Source organism: Protomyctophum bolini (genome assembly GCF_963924005.1).
Source record: "Protomyctophum bolini genome assembly, chromosome: 18".
NCBI classification, from domain to species: Eukaryota; Metazoa; Chordata; class Actinopteri; order Myctophiformes; family Myctophidae; genus Protomyctophum; species Protomyctophum bolini.
In genome coordinates this window covers 32,966,703-32,993,398 of record NC_137879.1, presented here as the reverse complement: position 1 = coordinate 32,993,398, position 26,696 = coordinate 32,966,703, and the positions used below count along the sequence as shown (strand labels likewise).

At 42.5% G+C, this 26,696-nt stretch overlaps 1 long non-coding RNA gene across 1 annotated transcript; it reads right to left on the bottom strand.

Moving 5' to 3' along the window:
• Positions 1–2,108: 2,108 nt before the first annotated feature.
• Positions 2,109–2,877, bottom strand: LOC308332870. Its single transcript, XR_013965759.1, has 2 exons — positions 2,482–2,877; positions 2,109–2,303 (listed from the first exon to the last, which is right to left on the bottom strand). It is a non-coding gene; the product is annotated as an uncharacterized lncRNA (long non-coding RNA).
• Positions 2,878–26,696: the final 23,819 nt, after the last annotated feature.

The following is a 26,696-nucleotide window of genomic DNA, read 5'->3' as shown; positions in this document are numbered from 1 at the left end:
TTAGTTAGTTAGTTCTCTGGCTGCTGCATTTTGGACAAGTTGTAATCTGTCAGTTGTTTTCTTAGGCAGTCCTGAAAAAAGTGCATTGCAGTAATCAAGCCGAGAAAAAACAAAGGCGTGGATTAGCGTTTTTGCATCGTCCAAGGACAAATAGGCTCTGATTCGTGCAATATTTCTAAGGTGAGCTTTCTGTTCTGTGTGGGCATCTCAGTGGAAGGATCCTCGAAGGAAATGATGTATGAGGCACAAGATGTAGACAAATGTAAAGACTGAATCAACCTTTATGAAATTGTGACTTCAAATGTTATTAATTAGGCCTACTACTATTCCAGTGATTACAAATCGATGAAACAGTAGTGTACACACCCTGGGGTTATAAATCAGACAAGTAATCAAAGTGGCAGTCAAAAGTCTAAACTAGAATAGTGCTGTGCTGCCATCTGCTGTCCTTGTGTTTTTATGCAGTGTGCTAATGTTCTTGTGATGACCTGTTATTTACAATTTATATTGCTCTTGGGTTGCAATATATGTTGCATGCTTTGCGGAATAATTCAATACTAGAAGTAAATTCTCAGATAAATAATCTGCAACCATAATATAACTATAATGCAAATGTGTTTGACTTGCTGATGGTTTTGAGTCCTTGGTGAAATTACCGTGACTTGAGAACAGAGTATTTCATGCAGCACTTAGGCAAATTGGTTCCAGGGCCAAGTAAAAATGGCTTATTTTATTGTCTTAGCCCTGCAATGCTCAAAGCATCAACCAAGGTCGGGTAGAGTTTAGGACAGGTGAACTGTGAAACGCCATCACATCAAGGGACACAAGAGGCCATGGAGTGTGAACTGTTGGCAGCAAGACAACTACCAAGCACTGAGCTGACTATAGTCTGGTAGAACTTAATCCCTGGCCTCTTTGTCACCACGGCACTGTGTTAAACAGTGTCGGGTTCAGCGGACCCACGGCATGTGTGCCTGGGTGTTTGTCTACGGTATATGTGTGTGCATTCTCGCTGCGAGGTACTTGGCAACGACTTCTGGAAAGACACATTAGGTGCGAACTGGAAACTTAATCCTTGGAGAAGGTTTTCAGAATTTTGACACCTAAGAATCGTATGTCAACAGAGTAACATAGCTTAACTGCCATCTTCATGCATTGTTTGTTTGGGAGGCAGGGCTACAGCGATCAATTAGTAATGCATGCCAGCCTGACACATTTCCAAATAACTTCCGTTGTGCAAGGCTACATGACTGTGTAAAAGCCCACCATTTGAAAACACTACAGCCATTGCAAAGTGGCAGAGATAGCTGGTAAACCAAACTGTCTACTCTAAACCTTAATATAATTATATGGTGTGTGAAGCCAGCCATGTATGATAATGATGGGGATTTAATAATCATAATAATGATTAACTCTTAAGACTCAGACTAATAATAATAAAAAAATAAAATAATAAAAATAATAAAACAAATCCTGTATTTCCTGAAACAGCTCACATTAGGCATTTACTAGAAAAGGCTATTTTCCAAAACTTCAAATTCACAATGAAATCAGGACATTGCAAAAAAGCTTAGGAAAACAATGTACTGTACATATTTTACCTAATTGCTGTATAAGCCTGATTTACACAACACTGTCATTTGTCAAGTGAGGTGGTATTTCTGTTATTTTCGCCAAAGCATAAATCAGAACCATTTGACTTTTGTCAGTAAGACAGATGATATTCTTCTATTGTTCAGTAGATGGGAGTGTCCATGGTTGCAACAGAAACATCTCTTGTGCCACACACTAGACACCTGTGTCATTTTGAGGGAAAACAGCTGCTTTTCCCTTCTGAATCCCATCCCCATTCTTGTAAAACAAGAGCACAGCACACTACCCAAGTAGATAATGGATCCAGTTCGACTGGTTTCTGCTGAATGGCTTGAACAACCAATTCTCAGATTTCACAATGGGGAAATCACAAAAGAAGCTCTTCTAAATAAACATGAAAATGCTTTCCTCATTGCCATGGCTATTGCTATAAGAAATTATAAATAATAATACAAATATTTATTTATTTATTTGTGTGTTTTAAAAGAGACTACACGGTAAGATAATGTCGCTGATTCATGTCCTATTTCGTATTTATTCGTTTGGTAAGACTTAATTTAAGACAGTCAGCTAAGTGCAACAAGATAAATACAAAATTCTAAAATAGAAGCATGCCAACTTCATGAACAAGGCAAGTCTGAAGAACCATCTCAGGTTCAACGGTCATCCTCCAGGCCAGGGCACCACGGTGGTATTATGCAATAAACAACCTAGAAGAAAAAGAGCTGGTTGAGTGATTTCACTGTACAATAACACAATTCAATAATAACCTGATAGTAGCTTGTATAGAATGATCATTTTGGACCAATTTCAGGTGATACTGTATGCCCAGAAAGTACCTCCTGTAAATTAAGCCATTTTGATCTGTGATCGTGCCTGGAGTCTTACATGGCCGTCCAGCAGTGTGAATCTCATTTCAAGGCAGTAGCAGCTCCTCTTCAGTCTCCAGGTTTCCCAGATACCAGAAGATCCAAAATGCCAAACTGATGAAAATAAGCAGAGGTCCTGTGAAGATGAATAAATCCCAGAAGCTGAAGGGGGCAAAGATGCCGATGAAGAACAGAATGAGGCCTGCTGCGTCAAAGAGAATCGCAACTATGAAGAAAGTTAAGCAGCGGCCAACATAGGGCGAATAATCCATTTCTCAGCAGAAGCAGCTTGTTAGTTTTATCTTCCTCTGTGCGATTATTCACTGCCTTCACAGACAATCTATCTGTCCGACATGTTCAAAATGTTTACAATGAAATAAATCTCCCTTGCATCTGTTCCTTTTGCCTCTCTGTGCTGTTTGTCAGTCGGACGAGGATTGATGTCTTCGCCAGGTCACATTCCTCTCACGATCCACTATCTGATGCATATTTCTCATAGCAGAACTTTGACAGAGAAATGTGTTTACCCAAAAATGACAACAGATTTTGTGTTCCGTCTTCCGCCTCTTACCTATGGCCATGTTTGTTTGACATATCTTCATTTCATAAACCTAATGCATTTCTGCATCCATAGATTCAAGCTTTATCTCAGGTCCACAGATGGACCCAAAAGCTAAAACATATTAGTCTGTTTTGACATGAAACATCTACAGCATGCATAATTTGTGATACACATTGCAAATTTATTGGCACAACACACCGGGTAGGTGTGCCATGGTTAGACACATTCAGGTGTGTGCCCTGGGAGTTGAGACAGACAACCACACATTATTGCAATATAGTATATTAAGTTATGTTAAGTTATTTGTTTAATTACTAGATCAGTAATTTGTGCACACTTGTCTCCAAACAGTCAAATTCTATACCCTAAATACATTTATTTTAAACTATTTATTTGGCATTTAGTAATAAAAAATGTGATGTTATAGACTTATAGAGGCTATTTTGCACGGATATGAATACAGGTGTGCCTCATAGGCGGACTTTGAACTTGACGCCAGGGGGTGCGACTGCTTGGCGAGTGACTCCCGCATGCACGCCTTTATTTTATTATTTTAGTGTTTTTACAATGCCCTAACCCCTAAAAATGAGTTATGGTAGTACAGCAGCTCACACACATACACTACAGCCGTACAGCGAGTCATCATATCATGATAAGAGAGATGATTACAAACTACAGTCAGAAGCCATAAGTTAAGTTTTTTTGCCAGGGGGTGCAGTGCACCCCCTGCACCCCCCCAAAATCCGCCCATGGTGTGCCTTGACACTTCGTCATACAGTGTCACGTGGCAAAAATAGACGCTCAACGCGATGTGAGCTTGAAGATCTGCTACTTGAGCCATTTGTTTTTTGAGGGGCATCTGTGGAACATTTTTTGCCAATAATTGCTATTATGACAAAATAGGGACGCCAGATTTAAAGTAATCAAAGAGGCAGACGACAGAAACCAGACAGGGAAATGGAAGAATGACTGTGCAGAAGATTGATGCACCTATTCCTTACACAACTCACTGTGTGGGTGTTCACATGTTATCACCCTGCCTTTGGTCATCCATGGTAGCGCACAGACAGACATGACCACATAGTTTTCTATGAAAACAGCCATGACCACATCATTTTCTATGAAAATTTTATTCAAAAGGAAAATACTGTCACAAAAAAGCAGCACATTAAAATAGAACTTTGCTATATATACAAACATGTGGGGGAACTGAAGACCTTTCCATCTACTGTGCACAGCCCTTTTGTTTATTGCATGTGAAGGGCTTTTCCCTGAAAAAGAAATCGTCTTCTCTATTAAAAGTATTTCATTAATATCTGGTAAAAAAATAAAATATATATGGTGGGAAGGGAATGGGTAAAGCAGCACTGTAGAGGGAGTCCATCCTTCAAACCAGATCAAGCCAGACTTCACCTGCAAAGTAGAGGAATTGGGGAGAAATTAATAAATCTGTATCACTGAAGAGAGTACATTTCTATGTATTCAGCAGTGAGGTCTGAATATCTAAATGCCAATCAGTTTGCATAACCATTTCCTTTTCAAGTAGGTATAGCTTCCTGGCACCAGACAACCAAATACAGGTCACGAGGGAAGTAGATACGTAATGCACTATACAGAATTATTAACTCTTCAATCACAGCTTGAGAAAAACAATGTATCAAATAATAAAAAGCCAACTTCCCATTTGAATTGAGGCCCACAAGTGCTGCAGTCCAATCATAATTTGATTATTTATGTGATAACATTAGAGCCTCTAAAAACAAAGCAAATATCAGTGCAGTTGGTGCAACAACAGTGTGTACTGTAATAACAGCAAATACAACCTTTAACCTTATCTGGCTGTGTTACTCAACTGCTAATGGAATCAGTTAATCAGTTAATGTCTTTTGGGAAAATTATGTTTGTCACTGTGCCAATATTTATTCACTCTTAGTCACTATTGCGTCCAAATAAATGCATTGTCATAATGGACAGGTGGCCTTTACACTTCCAATGTTGTCCTTTGGTGGAGACTTGTTAGAGGAATGTCCAATGATCAAACAGTTATTTCCTCTTAAGTGCAGGGCTGCAAATGCTCCTTTGTGTACAAGCCATATCATATTTTAAAGTAACCACAATGTATGCCTGCCTACACTGCTATAGTATATGCGTCTGTTCATTTGACCATTTCAAACAAGTTTCCCCACCCGTTCGAGATCATTACCCATGTTAAATAATGAATCAACCTAAGTGTCATTAAAATAACGTATCAGGAACAAATTAAGGGGAGCATAAGAAGACAAATATAATCATCATATTCGGGGCCTCAGTGAGGTGACCCATAGACTACAACATTCTGCTCCATTGAATCAATAAGTGCTCTGGGAGTTCCATTAAAATGTAATTGAGTCTTTCAGCCCAACGGGTGCCACACAGTTATAAGCAATCCTTAACTGACGGTTAAAATAATGCAGAAGTGTGAAGGTGAATAGAAATGGCCTGGCCCATTAATTAAAAGCTGCCAAGGGCCACTGAAGATCTTTTCAGAGCAGCCAGAAAAAAATAAATTAATTATTACAAATATTCATGAGAAAATGAACAATCCGGTCCTGAGGTATCATACATTCCACAGGCTTGACTGTGTATTTCATTTGATCAAGTGAGACCATTATGTGACATCTCATAATAAAGATTAGGTTCAGATGAGCAATGGGACTGCATTATACCAACCACACTCAAACAATAAAATGATGAAAGAGAGTTCTATTTAAATCCTATAGAGCAACTAATGGTAACAAAAACACCACCACACTGCCTTATATTATTACTAGCCTTCATAGAAACCAAATTAGAAATGTGCAAGCATATAGCCTATCCTAGTACTGTATGGTGAGATTTTGTGGATGTGCGCACTTATATTTATGACATTCCATTATTGTTGTTTTGTGGGACCATTGGCTGCTGGCAGGTCATACATATTTCATTCCCTTGCATTACTTTCAGGAAATGCAAGGTTATGATGTCAGGCAGGGCATTAAGTAGGTTAGGGCTTAGGGGGATGTGTGGGAAAGTCTGTACACAACAACTAGTTCATCTGAACAATACAAAGCACAGAAAATAGAGCGGATATCCAGGTGGCTGAGGAGTGAGGACAGGTGATGTTTGTTTTGTTTTCTAAGGTGAAATACCCACCATCACTTGTTAGAGCAGCCTTTCTGCTTTGCCATCCACAGTCTGCAGAGACACGTCGGAGTTCTTCAAATTCAAAATGCCCAACTCCACAGTTTTGTCAGAGGGTACACTGTCAGTACTCCTATCATACGCTCTATTGTCATAGCCCGACATTGTGTTATCTTCCCAGGTAATCCGAGAGGGTGCATGAGCAGGAATTGTTCCATTTATCCCCTTCTCATCCCCCGTGCACTTCTTCTCGCCAGCTTCCAGGCTTTTCACTCCACTCTGGGAGAGTCTTTCCGACAGTTTCCTCGCCCAGTGCGTGAAGTTAATGTCCAGAGCTTCCAGCGTTCTGTCCTCCGAGTATATTTTCACGTTGCCCGTGTACCACATAGTCCACCAGACCAAACTGAGGAAAATGAGCAGTGAACCCGTGTAGATGAGGAAATCTCCATACCACCGATCGTCCCATTTAGGATTGGCGAAAATGCCAACTAAAAGAATTGCCAGTCCCCCCACATCAAAAGCGATGGCGAGGAAGAATAACAGCGCACACTTCCCCACGCAGTTCTGACTCTGAGGCTGAGCCATACCTACTGTGGAGCGATGTGCACTCAGATAACGGCACGCAACAAAACTTGTTTTTCAGAGAGCACATTTCCTATCACCTTATACCTGAGAAGCACACCTGTGCATAGCCCCGCCCCCTGTGACGTCGGTGTGAACGGGCGGACCGGCGGTGGGTGTTCAGATATCATCTGTCTTCTCCTCTGTACAGTAGGTCAGTAGCCCTGCCACTTTATAACTTTTTGTCTCCACCAGGCCGAAGGCATCATAGGCATGGAGAGTATGTTTTGCACATTTGCACTAGTCTCCGTGTGTGTGTGTGTGTGTGTGTGTGTGTGTGTGTGTGTGTGTGTGTGCGCGCGCGCACATTGATTGATTGATTCATTGATGTATTTATTAACAGTTTGTAGAATTACAGTAGGCTACATTTCAAGCACAATACAAAAACTGTTAACTGTGAGTGGACGACCCAATAAAGCATTTACACTTGTTTACAAGAGGGTCCACCTTGTTCAATTCATCAAAGCACACACTCCCTGGCCCTGTACACACATATCAGACGAACATGTGTTTACATGTGATTGCCCCCCTCCCCCCCATCAAACACAAGTGTTTGGTCAAACCACTTCCAGTTCCATTGGAAAAGCGGCCATGAAACACGGACGGCAGACAGAGCATGTTTGTCTGATATGTGTACAGGACCCCTGGCTGCCAATGATGAACCTCTGCCCCAAAAAAGGCCACCAGGAGGCCGACTTTTGATATTACTCCTCCAGATTCTGTCAAAAATCCCCCAAATCGTTACACAGTATAGTCATGTGTTCAAGACGGATCTGTCCGATAGGCCTATTTCATATTCCATCCTAATTTGCTAACATTGGCTTTCAAAGTTTGGAGGATTGGCCCGTTTTGAACAAAAAGGCTCAAATCATGAATGCAGCGTGCAATTTACATGAAATCTTTCACAGACTTTCCTACTAGGTTAGGTATACTTAGGTGAGGAATATATTCCACCCTTTTCACATTGGCCTATTATAGCGCCACCATGAGGGCACGACCTGACCTGGCCTGGTGGACTCGACCTGTGCCCTGAGGGGCACTTCATCTATTTATAAAGTATAATACAGGCAATTCAGGTAAAAAATACAGCACAAACTGTAGCTGTCCCAGCAATGGGTATTTTGTAATATTCTATTTTATTGTTTACCTTTCTGAAAATGTATAATATGTGAACATTATATGTATGTTTATTTGGGTACATATTGTATTGGCATGCTGTGTGTGGTGCCTGGTCTTTTATTGCTGTTCATTATGACCTAGAAGGGCATGCAGGAGCAGAGCCCTGTGATTAGAGTGAGGCAGCATTGATTGCACCTGTGTGAGCTGAACTCAGTCAGAACACGCTGGGTTTCAGTGGTGCAAGTAGCTCTTCCGGGTCTTCCCACGTCTAAAAAGAGTGTCCTTAAATAAAGAATATAAGAGAAGATAAAGTAGCTCTCATAAAATAATCTGCAGAAGGCGCACACGGTATGTTACATGTTGTTTTCTTTGTAAACAGTGTTGTAATTCTGTCGATCGTTTAATTGTTTGTGTACATCTCATTGTGTTTGTTTGTTTTGTTTATATATAATACGGACATCATGATTGACTGACAACAAGGACATTCATATTCCATGTTTCATTGTGTTTAAAATGATATTGTTATGTTTTGTGTTGCAGTTTTTCCACGTTGTCTTGGGGAACTAGAGATATCAGGAGCGGTTATACAAACAACACATTTTTAAAAATAAATAAACAGACAAACAATACAATAGTGCGATAATTACGATATGATAATATAGCCTAATGCTAGGATAATCATTAGTGTATATTGTATTATATACCTCATGAATGTTATGTGCTGTCTTATTTTGCACATTGGAGTCTAGACACTTAAAGCTAGGAAGTGGATTTTTGTCTTCTTAATATAGGCCAATGAAAATACAAATATGATATATATAATATCGATATTTGTAAATTGTTTAGGGGGTGACTATTGTGTCCCCGCACTACATTATAACTGACCCTATATGCCAGGCTTGCCGGCCCCTTCTGTGGCATCAGTAGTACGTGGCATGAGAAGTTGCTGAGATTAGGTACCCACCAGGGTATGCTGCTTATTTCAACAAACTAAACGGTACATCGAAACTGCATGTTTTAATTGATTTCATGACTTATTAAGCCCATAATTAACTTGGATATGTAGAAGATGGCATGGATTGCCTCCAGTGAACTCTGTCATGGCTCAGAATTATTTCTTGAGCACATTTTGCACGCATCTGCTGTAGAAAATTGGAAGAAAATAGAAACCGGGATATGCAGTCCAACACACCCAGAGAGAGGAAATGATAGTCAGAGGGAGCATGCATGGAGACTGAGGGAGAGGTAGCCTACAGCTAGGCAGGCAGGCAGGCAGGCGAGGGAGAGGTAGCCTACAGCTAGCTAGACAGGCAGGCAGGCAGGCGAGGGAAAGGCAGGCAGGCAGGCAGGCAGGCAGGCAGACAGACAGACAGACGCATGAGGAGAAGTAATACGAATAAGAAGAACAACAACACATTTTTAGTATACTATAGACATTAGACAGTAAATAAATCTAGGTTAACCTAAATTAAAACTAGTCAGAACACATGTAGCAATCACAGTGGGTGGATGACAATGGAATTTTAGCCAAACTTGGCTTTTGTTAAACTTGGGCCAATGTCCAATGGCTGCAGTGTGTCTCTGTTTTGTGTGCAGCTCTCCCTCTCTGAGATTGCAGGTAGATTGCTGCCAGGTGGTACTGAGGATTGGCTGTCGTATTTAGGGACCTATTCTATGCTTTGTCTGTCTGATTTGCAAGGAGTCTTGTAGCGTTTCTAGGTAATATAGATGTTTCATTGTGTCTCATTACAGTAGGAAGGCAGCACCTGAAGCATATAGTTATAGGCAGCTGGATTTGAAGACACAGCTAAAGTAGGCCTTTCCCATTTATCAGAATCCTTGGCTGCATAGACTATGCGCATGCAGGATTTCTTGACAGAAGGTAGCTCATAACATGTCTACGGTGGATTTTTATGAAACAAAAGCTTTGCTGATTGAAAGAGGATAATTCAAGCTTGGCCTACAGCTGCAATGTTGGTGAGTTTAACGTAATTTAATACAAGCAGATCGCAGATGCAAATTGGATTAATGGGGAGTCAATGGAGGGTATTGCAACTCTAGATTCATCCCATTATAAAACAATCCAGAGTTGCAAATTGCGGCTAATCTAGCTAGGGCTAGCTATGTGGTTATTCAGGTGACTTTACTTCTTGTTATTTAAATTATTGACTTAATTTGAACTTCCTCATGCTCAGCTTCTTACGAATACAATGAAAACAAATCACATCTTTTAGTATGCCTGTTGTAGTCCTAGTCAGTTCCTATCATATTATTCAGGTTTTATCACTGTTACTATGCTGCTGCAATGTCAGAGGATCCAAACAAAAATATGTTTTACTCTTGTGTACGGTACCATGACATAATAAGAAAGAATCTTGAACCTTCAGTGCAATGCAATTGCATCCCTTTTTTCTTGGTTGTTTGTTAGACCTATTTGTATAATTTATTTCAATCCACCCCCACTTTCTCTTTTGTTTTGGTTGGTTTTCTCCAACAGGCTGGCATTTGATATTTGATATTTCTGTGACTACTAGCATAATTAATATTCAAATACCCAGAAGCAGGCACAGCCCACGGGTCGAGCTAGTCGAGCTAGTCGCCTGTGTAAAAAGTTCTTCCTAGACAAAACCTTCTTCGATGTTTTGTGGATCCAATTCAGAATGTAAGTGTCCTTTGTGATACGTCAGTCACACCAACTGCCATACGCCGGTCTCAAAAAAAATCATCAATCATGGCAAGAGACAAAACCATGTCTGAGACAAAATGCATGATGAAGGCCTGATGAGCCGAAACGGGTCAGTTTGTCAGACTGCTGCTGCAGTAAATTATATAAAAAAAAATCAGACCCATCATGTGAAGTGATGGGTGCTCTTATCATCGTACATCATCTCATACTGGCCAATCGGAATGCCTGTTGCCACAAACTTACGTCATATTTGGCGGACATTTGTCCTAAGTTCTCCTTTCAATGTCGATGCCAATATGGGACTTGTGAGGACAAGATGACGTACATTTTCCCTTCATTGTCAACAATGGCATTTAATGTTTGTGTTGCAGACATTTGACCTAATTTCTCCTTTCATTGTCGATGGCAAATATGAGACGTCTGGGGACAAGATGACGTAAATGTTCCCTTCATTGTCCATGGCATTTAATGTTTGTTGGGGCAAAAGCTGTATATAGGAGGGGCTAGCGCCCCTCAAAGAAGTGTTGTGAGTGCATGCAGAAGCTGTTTCTTAACAGGTTGACTGCGGACCATTTACGGCCGTATTTCAGGCTAGACTGCCTGTGTTTAAAGTTACCTTTGAACCTTTGACGGACCTTTTTTGCCATGACGTCATCAAAATGCGTCTTATATCCCATTCTGTCCGGTGGATGGCTGTATGACTTGAGACTGATTTAAAAACATGGATTAAACGATGAAAACATAACTCGGGCAACTCGTGAACCGCAGGGAAAGTGTTCTACAATTAATGAACTCGAGCAACTCGTGTTTAGAAGTCAAAGTCTTAAGACCGCATGCCAGCAGTTGCTGAATTACCACAGCACACCACGGATGTGTTGCGATGAAAGGTCAACCAAACTGGAGCATCTGGTGTTGTGCATCCCTTTTATGTTGCTCCACTGTTTCACCTGATGAAGGCCGCCTGCGGCCGAAACGTTGTCTTACAAAACGCCATCGGAGCAAACCTGTTGTGTGGACTCTCTTCTCTTCACTGTACTTACCGTAGTCCACCTTATTTAACTCATGTTAAATAAAAAGTATTTTGTTAGTGATCTAACATTAGATATCCCTATACGTTATTTATAGCTGTATAGGTACACTGCACCATGGGACACACAGCAAACCATGACGTCAAACTGTATGAATCCTCATCATTGTAGTATGGAACTTGCGTGGTAGCTAAGCTACATTCCTGGTTGGGTAACCATGACCATTGATATGACTAACGTCATTTATGTCAGTCAAGGATTTAACAGCTAAAATAGTGTACAGTATGTATATTATGTCATACTGCTCCCAGGCCCTGTACACACGGCAACAATAGCCTATGCTTGTTATAGCCCATATTCCTTCTGAAAGTTTTGAATAGCCGTAGCCAGCCCTGTTCCCTTTTCATCGCCTGCATTTCCCCAAGCACTATCAAGTAAGTTTGGTGTAGTAATGACACTCTCAAACATCATCCCTATATAGAGAGTATATGCACATGCATGATTTTCCCATCAGGACACGCCCCCCTCATCTAGAGTGGCAAAACATTGAGCAGCATGGAGTGTTGGCGTTTGGAAATCACTCAACCGACCTGCGTACCACCTGTTTCTAAATGTCACATAATGCAGGAGGCAGCAAAATGTTGTGTTGTGTTCCAAACTCTGACACTTGGAAAAATATGGTGAGTTTAACATTGTTTAATGCAATCAGACAGGACTTTTCTGTTTGCATGAAATGGGCTGTCAAGGCCAGGTAGTAGTTTTTTGCCACTCGGTGGATAACTTCCAGGTACGATGATGTCACGCGCATCTATACCAAAGGTGAACAGGTTAACTACAGGTGATCAGGTTAAGTACAGGTGATCAGGTTTAACTACAGATGATCAGGTTTTAACTACAGGTCATCAGTCTGTCATGCACTTTTGCGACAGGAGGACGATTCTGAGCTGCTTGAAAGGTGCCATTGATTTTTCACCCCAAAGCCCAGCTGATGCATATCAAGTAGAAGTGTAGTACTATATACCGTCCTGTACTATACAGTGTGTAAGATTGTACAAGCTGCTGTGGTGTACAATTTATACTAACTATTGTATAGCAATACTTTTCTGGGCTGCTAGAGGGCGCCAAATATCTTCCCAACCAAGACAGTTGCTGTACCCTGCCAGAAGCATTGCATTGGAGCTATACACTGCATTGCTTAAAGGCAGCTATTTGCACATCAGGAAAAACACTAGTTTCTTGAACCATTTATAACTGAATGAATGTAGTTATCTTAATGATGTCCCTTTTGTTTGTAAAGTCAGTTTCATTTCATACATGCTGATTCACACATATACAAAACACATTAAAATAAAACGCATATTCTCTCTCTCTCTCATACGCAGACATACTGACGCACACACGCAGGTTGGGTTGATGCCCAGGGAGATGGTCACTTGGTGTAGTGGTGGCATTGTCTCGTCTCGAAGTCTTCAGATGGCTCCATCGTAATCCCCTATAGGTTCATAGTTAAACATGGTCTTGAGAAGCGGGTGAACATTATAGGATGTAATGGGTTAAGTTAATATATTGGGGACTGGAGGTGTGGTCTCAGTTCCTTCATTCTTTACTTTTTTAATTTCATGGACCAGGACCCCAAATTTGATATGCATAATATGCCATTTAGGACTATATGTTTGTTTGTTAGTTTTTTTTGTTATTAATCTCTAGGATCTCTAGTAAAATCCCCAGTGGACATTTTACTCTGAAGGAAGTACAGAGTGAATCATATGGAACCAAATGGACATGCAACGGTCCATTTGGTTCCATTTGTACACTCCCATTTGTTACACACCTATAATTTGGTTCCTAACTGTCAATGTTTTTGGTGGGGAGTACTCTGGTCTGGACCCAGTCTCAAGAACCCCTGGGGGTCCCCGACTCCACGGACTCCACGTTGATAGCCATTGGCTTAACCCTCTTAAGGTACTGACTACATACAGTATAGCAGTTTTAGGATAGGATGCCTCCAAAGATCTCTCTACACTTACATTGTCCTGCAGTGGTTGCAGGGGCGGAAACTCCGTGGGTTCAGAGGCGCAAATGAACCCACTGGCATTTTGGCAAGATATATCAATATGCAGTATATGCACCCACTGTCCACTGAAATTTCCCTTCCCAAGTGGTCATGTTGTCATGCACGTAGTCACATACCTTTACGGGTACGGGGGTTCATTAGCAAACTACCAACCGAAAAAACTAAACTCGTTTTTTTTTCCACGCTGGGGGGGGGGGGGGGGGGGGGGGGGGGGGGCTGAACCCACTGCCGTTATAGGAACCTTCCGCCTCTGAGTGGTTGTATATCTTCACAGCAGCCCTAGAAATATACATGCTCCTACACATGTGCACACAACACTGTGCAAAGGGGTGTAATGGTGTATAGGATCTTTGACAAAGAACGTGCCAGGTTGTGACTAAAAACTGTTAAAGTTCTAAACAATGCTGACGTACTTGTAGCTGGGTTATTCTATGATGGACTGAAATTTGCTAGTTTGCTAGTTAATTCTATTGAAAGTTTCTCCACAATGTGCCCCAAATTACTTTATTCTCGCTTGCAGGCACGTAGCGTGGATAATTTTTCTTTTTTGTTGACTGGGCCAATTATCATCGCGAGCGGTGGGGTGACGTTGGGGTGAAACCGGTTTTGCTAATGGGGGACCATTTAAAACAAAAGCGCCTCGCTGTGGTTTGGTGTGATTTTGGACGCGTTGGCTCTACACCAGAAAGTTACATGCACAGTGGTGAGGGGCTGCAAATGTCACTTCGAGGTGAGGTATAGAAGCTGGAAAGTCTGTGGTGTCACGTCTTTTGTTGTGTCTTTAAGAAGCTAGACTGCAGGGCAAGATCTCAATTGACTTGGCCTGTGCCCGGGTGGCCCAATGGATGCTATATGCGCTTCTGTTCTCGGTGTCCTATTATAGGCTAATACCGAAAACTTCACATTTGCATAAACTGTGGCTGAGACAAGGGATCCGTGAAGTTGACTTTTGGTTACTCTGCTGTTTAACTATAAGCAGTGTGCCTAGTAGTGTGTAGATGATCCTAGCTGTGTATTATTTTCTTTTTGGATAATCACCTGCCAATTAGAATTTCCCCTATAGTTGTTGCCCATAGGCTATATTACACAATGCATCCTCCAAGAGTTCCTACCCATAATAGGCTATTCCCCTTAATTATTGTAGAGCCACACATCAACTGGTGTCTGATTTCCATTTAATTGTGTTTTCATGGTTAAGAAACTGCCTCGCTATCGTAATGAGTAAAATTGTGTTTTAGGCCGGAAGGAATACTGTACAATAAGCTATGAAATAGGCCGCACAGTCACTTAAAAACACCAAAAATGCTTACCGTACTTACCCAGGAGACTGGATTATAGCGCGGGATCGATAAAAAGACATTTCCCACAAACGCATTGTTTTACCCGGCAAAAGGCAAGGTTGGAGCGTTAAACCTTCCCCTTTTCTCTTTTGAGTAACTTCTAGAAGCCAAGGAGCACCGGAATGGTATTAAATAATTGAGCGTTGTAAGGTAATTGTGGACATGGATCAATAATATCTAGGGGGGGTTGTTCTCATTACGGAATATACCCAGACACTTCCGAAAGATATAGCTCAATGATGATGAAGTTGGTGAGAAAGAAAGTGTGAGGGAGGTAGAGCGAGGCAGAGACAGAGCAGAGAGAGAGAGAGAGAGATCTGAAAACTTAACAAATGAGGCCCATTTCACATCCCTGTCTCTCTCATCAGAGTCCCATATCAAGCCATTCGATGCGGCAGGTGGTTTGGACGCCTTGCATTTCAAAATGTCAGATCTTTGCGCTTAGAACTGGGTATATCTTTCCAGGGAGCCTGACGGTTTCTCATGCCCTGATTTCCCAGAGGATTGTCAGTCTCGTCACGCATGAGCGTCTGCAAGCGTTTAAACAGGCGAGGCCCACCACCACACACAAACTACCACCTCCTCCCACTCTATAGGTTCCCAGTTCCTTATTAAAAAAAAACCTCTCTCCTCTCCTCTCCACTCCTCCTCTGCAGTTCTTATTTTATGCTCCATCACCTGTTACAAAGGGATTCACGTAACTTTGAAACTTTCCTGGCAATTGAACAGGGTCATTGGGTGAAATGTTTACACTGCCTCTCTCAGTGTTAAGAAGCGAAGATGTGATTGCGGCAGGATTGCTATATTTTTTTGCAGAAGTGCTGCTTTTAAACCAACGGTGTTCCGTGTTCTTTAGAGAAGCTGCAGATGCGGCTTATACCCGTTTATCCCTCATGTTACCTAGAGAGAGAGAGAGAGTACTATACTCAGTGCCGTTTCTACGGGGGGGCACTAGGGGGCACTGCCCCCCCAGATAGACTTTGTGCCCCCCCAGTCCAGAACCCTACCCCACAATTATTTTTAATGTTTTACAGGTTTAAAATATATATAATGTGTTATTTTCATGTTCTTTGTGTTTATAATAAATTTACATTTTCTAATTAATTTATAGTAATAGAAATGCAATAATAAAAAGTACACTGGCACCTAGTCGGTGCACCTAGTCGGATTCGTTTTGATGCAGCGCACCAAAAGCTACGTCATTCAGTCACAGTGAAAACAAACCCAAACCGGTAAAATTGAATCATGGATATTAGGAACTGGCTCAAAGCCAAAACACCAAACTCTATAAACCCACCAGCACCTTCAGAAAGGCAGACTGATGACGATACTGAAACCAACACCATGTCGCCTGTTGTTGTTAATATTGCGGGGAGTCGTTAGAGCACCGAGCACTACTAAATGCACAACGAAATTCGGTCGTCGGATCACATTACTGGGGGTTCGCGAGTGTCGGATAGCATTATTCCAGTGAGGCAGAGGGCTGCTGTAGCAAGTTAGCAACTTCCACAGCAGCAGCTCAACTTTCGGACCTCCACCACCACCGCATGCTTCTCCACCAGAGGTTCTTGGTTCTGGCACACCGTCACCGAATCAGGTAAAACGGGACAAATACCCAAGTAGCCTTCATAATGGCAAACGCGCAATCTGCAGACGCGCAGATCCCCCCCCTTTGCCTCCCGACATAAATACACTATATAGACTTGTTGTTTTTGGTTGGTGCATAAACTTTTACTCATATTCCCCTACCGTGGAGATGGCGACATATAAAAGACACTATAAGCCTAAATGCTCAACTATTTGTTGGTGATTAATGGTTGGTGCATAGGCTATAGTCTTTTTTTTCTACTTTCCTCCCGCCGTGGAGATGCTCATTGTGTTCATTGTGTTGTTGGTGCGATGCGATCGTGTTTCCACATGACAGTATATAGGCTATGTTTGTTTGTTTGTTCTGTTGGCTACAATAATTAGGCTATATTATTTGTTTTGGTGTATAATTGGAACCTATACTTGTAGCCCTTCTCCAAGCCTTTTGTGTTGTTTTATTGTATAGCCCAATGTGAGAGCTTAATTGCTATATATGGATGTGAACTTGAAAAATCAAGTGCCCCCCTTGGAAATATGAATGCCCCCCTGCTGATTATTCCCTGGATACGGCACTGACTATACTTAACTAGATTAAGTATAGGAATGCTAAAGTTTCTCACCAATCACCACACGCACGTCGCACGCACAACTAATCTTTAACTTCCTAAAACCTGAGCGCCAGCAAAGTGTCCTCACTTTCTGTCATTTCACTCTTGCACGCACGACAGCACGTACGCACACACGAAAGCACGCACGAAAGCACGCCAGCACGCATGCACGCACGCACAAACACACAAACACACACACACACGCCTATTGACTCTTATGTCTGCCTCTGTTTGTTTCTCTTCAACATTCTCTCTGTCACACACACGCGCGTCACACACACGCGCGTCACGCACACACGACATGCACACACACGCGCGCTCACACACACACACACACACACACACACACACACACACACACACACACAGCTCAGGTGTCTCTACGAGGTCAGGGGGTCACCTCCTGTCAGCTCTATAGTCCTGAGACGTGCCCTCCGCGGACACCTCCTCTGGGGCTGTTTATATTGTTACAATGCTGGCCTCTATAGTGACGCTGCAGCACAGCAGCCTGGTGGACACTGACTGCCAAAGTCATCCTCGTCTCGCCCCCTTCGACCTCCCACCGTCCACCCTGGAGAGCCTATTGTCTTCACCTCCCGGTCATATAAATCAGACACGCTTCTGTGAGAGTGGTTGGGTTGGGTTGGGTGCAGGGGCGGGGGGGGGGAGATGGAGATGGAGTGGGCAGAGAGACAGAGAGATGGGCCTTACAACCACGCTGTCCTCTTCAAGGTCCTCACAGTGATTGGGGTTGGTGCGTGTGAGGAGGATGGAATGTAGCAAATGAGAAATCGCAATGTCGTGTGTGTGTGTGTGTGTGTGTGTGTGTGTGTGTGTGCTCTCATCAGCTGCTGGGCGAAGTACAACAATGTGCAAACACGGCAGCAAGATGTGTGAGCTGCTGTGATAGAAGGATATCAAATGGAACACAACCACCCTAAAGACTAATCATTGTGTGTATTCCTGCGCTATACCTGCATCGAGTGATCTTGGTACATAGAAATTGATCTATTGAAGATTCTGACTTTCAAATGTCATAATCATTTTAGTTTTTGATTGTATTGTTGTATTGCGCTTTCTGCTTTGGCAATGTAAACGTATGTTTTCTCATGCCAATAAAGCCCATTGAAGTGTGTGTGTGTGTGTGTGTGTGTAACATGTGGGCATGCGTGAGTGAATGTAAAACAGACGCTTTCGGATGCATTTGGAACCTTTCGGGTCCATTTTGACACCCTCAGAGTTAAATTAACAGTCCGTATTTAACAGTGTATGCACTGACCTATATTTATATGCAAGTGTGTGGGCGTGTGTTTCCTTTGCGCCATATCAAATGTTCAGCACATCCAACACAGCCCTGAGAGCACAATATTATATTACTATACAGACTGTAAAGTGTGATATACACAGTGGTGGAAAGTAACTAAGTACATTTACTGTACTTAAGTACAGTTCTGAGGTATTTGTACTTCACGATTTCCAGTACTCTGTACTTCTACTCCACTATACATGTCGGAGGCAAATATTGTACTTTAATACAAAAAACCTTTAGTTACTAGTTACTTTGTAGATGTAGATGATTTCAAAACATACACTAACCACTTCAGTCCTATTTTCGTTTTCCGTCCTTCTAGTTAAAAAGCCAATTTTCGACACCAGACCACAGACAGAATATTGACTGAACGCAAGATACATGGATCAAATCGGTCATTTGAAAAATAGGCAAGATCTACAAGCTCACGATGCGTCGCGATGTGACACATTGCATGTATAGCTTGTAGATCTGTTATTTTCAAAATATTTGTATACTTTTGAAAACGGGACATTCTGCATGTCTGCAGGTATGCTTAAAAGTATATTTTGATACTTTTGCACTTTTTACTCAAGTACATTCCGGGATTCCGAACTTTTACTATTTCTATATTGCAGTATTGATACTTTTACTTAAGTAAAAAAGAAAAAAAGTGAGTACTTTATCCACCACTGGTAATGTACCCTGGATGTGTGCAAACTGCAAAGTCATGCTGCAATCCTGAGCATTACATTTAACATTGAGTGTGTACAGAATGGAACCAAATGGACCCTTGCGTGTTAAATTAACACGTACAGATGTTCGTGTTAAAATGAACACTCAGGATTATACTGCGTTGTATTGTGTGTGTGTGTGTGTGTGTCATAATACAGCCAGTGGGATTAATTCTAAGTGACAGCGAGTTGATGACTATCGCTGCTTATTTGTTCTCATCAGCGTGATGTGTACCATGTGTGATCTCACCACACAAAAGTGATGTGGTGTGTCTTTTACCGGCTGCCCTTTCCAGGAAGGACATTGTTTTTACCACTCAACCACTTTAACCCATTTTGGGGCATTAATTATGCTTTAGATCTACAAGCTACAATTTTAACTTGTTTTTAACTCAAATCTTTGCTTCTGGGGGGGGGGGGTGTCTGGAACTACATATTATCAGATGGGGGTTGGCGGCCAATTACATATAATTCTGGGGGTCCTTGACATGAAATAGTTGAGAACAACTGATATAGAAACACATGTTTTTCTGAAAACTATCATGATTTAGAAGACATTTGTAGAATCTGGTATCGGGTCGAAATGCGGTTAAACCCTATATTTGTTGACCGAGGTCCCGCAGAGCTCTATGTACTTGGTCCGTTCCTCCTACCCCCCCCCCCCCGCCACACACACACACACACACTCTCTACGCCAAATCTCTTAGACGAAAATAGCCAATCTACAAGATCTACAGGATGAGTTGTATTGTATTGTCGTGTTGTGAGCTTGTAGATTTGCTGTATTCACTGAAGGTTTGCCCCCAGAATATTAGGGAGGGGTGCTATAGGTTTCATGGGATTAACCCCTATATATGCTGTACTTAACTTCGTCCCCTCTATTGTTGAAGAAAGTATTATGACATGCCCAGAACAGGGATGCTAGGCCTCATGCACAGTAGTAGTTAACTCAAAATTGAACCAAATGAGCCCATTAGTGTCATTACAATACTTGAGTGAAAAGCTGTAGTTTTTCTGTGGAGATATGCTGCCTACAGAGATGAATATAGAGGAGAGAGATGCCGGAGAGAGATGAGAGAGATGTGAGAGAGAGAGAGAGAGAGAGAGAGAGAGAGAGAGAGAGCGCGAGAGAGATGCCGGCAGATTGGTCAGGAAGATGAGATTTCTCTTATCTTCCACACAGCAGTTACACACGGTGGGACTTTCGTCTGAGCCGGCTGATACGCATGTGAGCTTTACTTCATCTCACCTTTAACCCATTTTGGGCGGGAACCCGGCCTTTTGGTGTTTTATAGCATCATGTTATACTTTAGCTATTGGAAAAATAGCAGATCTACAAGCTCATAGCGCTCATACGCTTTTACGGTAGGTCTGCTATTTTTGAAAAACCTTGAAAATGTGGCGCAAATCTCTGAATATATATTCTTTCAGAGCCAACGTTTTTAACTCAAATCTTTGCTTCTGGGGGGTCGCCTGGAACGACATATTTTCAGATAGGGGGGGGGGGGGGGGGTCGGCGGCCAATTACATATTTTTGGGGGTCCTTGACATGAAATAGTTTGAGAAATACTGACATAGAAACATGGGGTTTTTCAGAAAACTGTCAGGTTTTTAGAAGACTTTTGTAGAATCGGTCTCGGTCGAAATGGGTTAACTGATTAGCTGTTTGTCAACATTTCCCACAGTTTCGCTGCCTAAAAACCCAAGGGGGTCTGCGGCTTATTGACTCCCACGCCAACAGAATGTTAAGTCTTAGACTCCTAATTGAGTGGAGACTCGCTTCCTCACAGCCAGTGCTTTGGCTGCTTTAGCTTGTTTGTACTGTGTAGCCCTATATACTGCCACGGTGGTCTTAACGATCGACCCGTATAGCGTGTCGATAACCGTTCATATCGTGTGCGGCCCGCAGGGATATTATATGCTCCTGTGATTAAATAGAGATGTCTTGCACTTTGCAGCTGCATGCACTGGGCTGGCCGCAGCATGAATGGAAGGAGAGTGCCGACTGGATTCCAGCAGTGGCGTGGCCGTGGTGGCATCTGGCTGTTGATTTGTCACTCGTTTTGTTATTAGCCAGTGTCATTCCTCTGTCCTCCCCGTGACCAAATTTCTGGCCGATTAAAAACAAACAAATGAACGAGTTGAAAGGCATGATGTGATTAAAAAACGATCAGCTGCGTTGGTGGCAGGAGCCAGTTTGCGTAATTGGATTACTAATGGGGAACACAAATGAATTCTGGGCTGCTGGAGCTTTGGACAGGGCTGGACGAGGAGTGATTTTTATATTCCGATGCTGCAGTGGGGCTTATTGTGAAGGGAAAATAAGCACTATAAATCATGTCTTTGTCCCCGAAGTAAGGAGTCATTAAATTTCTCAAATGGGTGAATTTGAGATAACCCCCGCACTAGTCCAAGTCCCCTCAGAAATGAATTCTCGGCCAATAAGGCAATGTCTCATTAATTTGATGAAATTAATTCTTTTTCCAGTAGAAGGCCATTCAATATGGAAACCCGGTGAGAACGTCGGAGAACTAGGCATAACCTAATATATCCAGACAGCCGGCACCAATTATCAATCCAGTAATAAATGCATTCCTAATTTCAAAAGATGAAATAGTAGGAGGGAACCTGTCATTCTTCCCAAGGACAATGCTCCAGAGATTTACCGCTCTGCTGCCACAGATCTCAAATTCTGTGAAGTTATAGATGGTGGCTTATCTGTTTGGGGACTGGATAAATACCACACTCTAAATATATCGATGTCAACCGGGTTATTTCTGCTGTTGTTGTTGTTGTTTTCCAATTTTCCAATTTTTGCCGGCACAGAGAAAGTGTAGATCATTCTACAGTGGTGGCCTCTCTCTAATTCCACATGCCTGCAGGCAGCAATAAACCAGAGACATGTTTCCTTTTGCTGAAAGTCTACCGTCTTATGCTCTTTCTCTGCGACAGAGGCCACATCATTATCCTCACAAGCAAAAAAAAAAAAGGGGAAAAAAAAAGCTTTTTCAATCTTGCTGTTTGAACCTTTTTTCTGCTACACTCCTCTCGCCATGCAGTCTGTTACAGACATACAGTGAGTCGAAACAAAGAACGAGAAAAGAGAAAAACATCACACGCACACACGTCTGTTAACCCATTCTGAACGGGTACCCATTTTGGTGTTAGCATCATGTTATGCTTTAGCTATTGAAAAATAGCAGATCTACAAGCTCATAGCGCGCCACTCAGTGGCGCGCTATGAGCTTGTAGATCTGCTATTTTTGAAAAATCGAAGAACGACTGATATTTTTAGAATCTGATCTCAGGTCAGAATGGGTTAATCAGACCAGTGTGTGTCCAGTGGAAACCTCGTATGAATCTGATCTCGGGTCAGAATGGGTTAAAAGTGCTGATGCCTTTGTTCTCATCCCAAGCGAGGTGTGGCGGTGAGATTCTGTGATGACTTTCCAAGAAGGGGGATGCAGAATAAGTCAGAAAAGGTAGCGGGAATATGTTTGATTCCTTGAGTATGACTGAGAGACCCTTCCGTCTAATAAGAAAATGCAGCGTAACCAACTACTGTAAATCTTTCTGTTAACATGAGTAAAGTGACAGAGCGACTGAGTGTAGGCTACTGTGAGAATACAAGTGTTTCTGGCTACAGGCCCAGAACACTATTGATCCTAGCTAGATGTTCTTTACTGTGTGTGTGTGTGTGTGTGTGTGTGTGTACAGTTGGTACTGTTGTGTCTGTCTGTCGGATAAAGTGGAATAAGATAATTTGGGATTAGATGGCACTGGCAGAGATGATGATGTCTCACGGTGAACAATCTGAATTTGGATGTTCGTTAATTGGTTTCAGACATGAGATTCTCCTCCCAGGTTCACCCACAGTCAGTCAACCCCGGATTCGTACATGGAAGGGAACAGAAAATAGCCGATGTACAAGCTCACAATGCATTGTGCAGTAATGCCTTGTGACCTTGTAGATCAGCTAGCTACCTGTATATTTGTGACACCGACACACAGCCAAGTATCTGCAGGCATCGGTCTAGCTATTGGTTGCCACTAGATGGCGATGTTTATTTCTGGTGAGGAGCCTTTTTTTTGTTGACAATGCATGCCAAAACTAGGGGAGAAATCAAGAAGAGTCTTTTTTTCATTTTTATTCAGGAATCAGGAATTCAATATTGTTATTTGACAAATCTTCCACAGCCATGACTGATAAATGATGAACGTTCAATTCAGGGGAGCATGTACGACAAGGAATTCCACCCACTTCCTTACACCTGTAAACCTGTGATGTGACAATAAAGTTGAAGTTGAGAATAATGTTAGTGACACAATTAGCCCCTATACTACAGTGAAAATAGCAGATCTACATTGAAGCTCACGTCACAACTCACAACACACTGCTATACGTGACAAAGATTTTGGACATTTCGGCTAATTTATGTCGCCAATAAACGAAATGCCCAAAATAGGGATGCCAGGATGGAAGTGGTTAAATTATTGTCTCCTCTATACACTGGCTCCTATGGATTGGTACTTGTGGTATTTAACCATAAGACACTATTATTATTATTATGTGACGATTTAGTCGATTTATTTCATGAAGCAGAACGGAACTATAGTCACTGCTCTCGTGCTCTGCATGTGATTTCCTTCCCATCTCATTGCCGATGATGACACTCGACTGTTTCTCTCGCTCTGCCATTCAGGTGGAAGAGCACACATGCATGTCTGGTTGACATCTCACAGTGGATGACTTCTTTCCACCTAAGCTGGCCCCATATATGAGCGATTTAAGCTTCGCTTCTTCTTCCCAGGTAAGTACTGTCCGGATCTTACTATTATCATATTAACTATTTCCGTAGACCAAGCGTTACCAAACTTTTAGGGAGATTCCAATGCCAGCCACCCGTCGAAGAAAACCCATTTCGGCCGCTTGTATTCGCGACCTTATTCTTTTACGGTCATGACCCACACTTCATGACCACAGGTGAGAGTAGGAACGAAGATTGCTCTGTAGACAGACCTCTGGGCTCTGGCTCAACTCTCAAACAGTGTTGACCACACAAAATAATCTTATTTGAATTGGTGACCCCCCACCCTGTCAAGCACTTGGAATTGTAGCATAAGCATTGCATATTGTTTGACTCGGTTCCACAGACGCAGCTTGTATAGAGTGGCCACAATGTTCCCCTCTTTTTACATAATATTTGACAATTTAGCCCGGTAGTTCTCCCAACAGTGTAGTTTTGGGCAGCAAATTTCTATTTCCTATTTTAGCTGGAGGTGAACAAGAAGCGCGAGGCGGAGCTGCAGCGGCTGCGGCGGGACCTGGAGGAGACGGCGGCGGCGGCGGCGGCGGAGGCGCTGGCGGCAGCACGGCGACGCCGTGGCGGAGCTGGCGGAGCAGTGCGAGGGCCTGCAGAGGACGCGCGCCAAGCTGGAGAAGGACAAGCACCACCTGAGGATGGAGGTGGAGGACCTGGCGGCCGCGCTGGACACCCTGCAGAAGTCTAAGGTATGTATACACTGAACTGACTGCATGATGCGTGCAATGCATGATGGCGAGCAGTGTTGTTTTTGTCAGCAAATTTCTATTTTAGTTTTAGTCATAGTCTACTTGAATAGGTTTTAGTCACATTTTAGTCACCTGGAATGTATTAGTGTTAGTCTAGTTTTCGTCGACTAAATGTCATGCAATTTTAGTCGACTAAATCTACAGGTGATTTAGTCGACTAAAATGTGTTTTGGCGGGCCTTGATGCCATCGTAATGGCAGATTTTATACTTGCTGAAAATAGCCGATCTGCATGTTCACAACGCGTCGTATTTGTGTTAGAAATACAGGAGCGTAGACCTGGCCCATGCATCCTATTCAGCTATGTGCAGTTAACACAGGAGGGAAATGTAAATGTATTCCTTGAATTTTTGAGCGGTGGCGGTGGGAACACCGTCTCCTATATGAACAGCTATGTCTGACTGTCCCTATATGTCCGTTTGAGTACGACTTTTGACCCCTTGTCTGAGTAGGACCTATTTACCCTGCAGCTGCTTAAGTCAACAACTCTGCTTGGCTCCAATTAAGGCACTCCAAGGCACCGCACAAGCTATAACACAGAACACACACAGTCACTGTGTAACTACGGTATAACACACAGTAACGATAACAATACATGTATAGTTCCACCGCTCGGTTTGCACAGGTGCGATATTGCTTTTTGTTTTTGTTCCATTAATGCTGCTGCTCTGGCGAAACTCTAAATCTAATCACTAATCCAACTGATAATCCGTTCTCAAATCTTCTATTAACGGCTAGATATGCTGTCGGGCCCATTCCAGCACGGCTGGAGAGCCTATTTCAACCCTTAGGTCAGAAGAACTACCTGTAGTAATATATATATTTCATTCCACTTTTGTCTTTTTTTTCTCCTTTTTTGGGCGACTCCTCTGTGCACCACTAGAGGGGTATGTGGTACCACGTGACGTACCAGTGGTTGAGAATCACTGATTTAGCCAAAAAATGTATTTTAGTAATATGCAGATACCCTGTATACACGTTTACTGTACGTTGGTTTGTTTGCTGTTGAGTGAGAAAACAATGTTGCACATTAATCTAATCATCTGCGGACCACCAAAAAGTATTTGGGGACCCCCTTGGGGTCCCGACCCCCAGTTTGGGAACCTGCCCTGCCACAGAAAACGCCCCTGTTGGTTTTCGGTTCCCATTAACGGCCAAGAGCCTTGGTGTTGTCCTGGACAGTCAGCTCTCGTTCAAAGCTCACATTTCAGCGGTCACACTTGATTCTGTATAGGCTTTACACCAAGGGCCGAGGAATCGATGCTGGAATTAAAGCCCATTCCTGGGTTCTCTTCAACAGTAAGAAATGCAGTTCCTATATTAATTGACCACCAGATGTTGCTATCTCACCTTCCGCAGGGCGGTGAAGGCTGCAAGGAAAATTATACTCTTCAATACCCAAAAAGTGAATGAGGTTTTGGGCTTTTGGCCAGACTTTACACTTGATTTTTATTACCTTTTTAAAGTAAACATTTTCATAAACCCTTATAGCACAAGGGGGTTCCGCCACGCCTCGAGTCTGGTCCGTTGCGAAAAGAAGCTGGTGGCTTGAAGCTCGCGTATCGGAGGAGACCCGTGACTATCTTCATCCTCCCAATGACCTTCTGTGGGGATTTTGCCCGGGATGGACCACCAAATTGGGTACTATGAAGGGGAGAAAACTATATTTCTTTAACTTTTTGGGAGGGGCTCGGGGTGTTCAGTAGCATATAGTCACCTTATTATTTATCCCTGTAGGCCTACCTATTACATGCAATCAAAATAACTCTGATCTTATGTTGTACTTGCTTTAAATCTGTCACATTACCCAAGGTATATATGTGATCTGTGATCGTGACTATTACTGCGTCTATACCT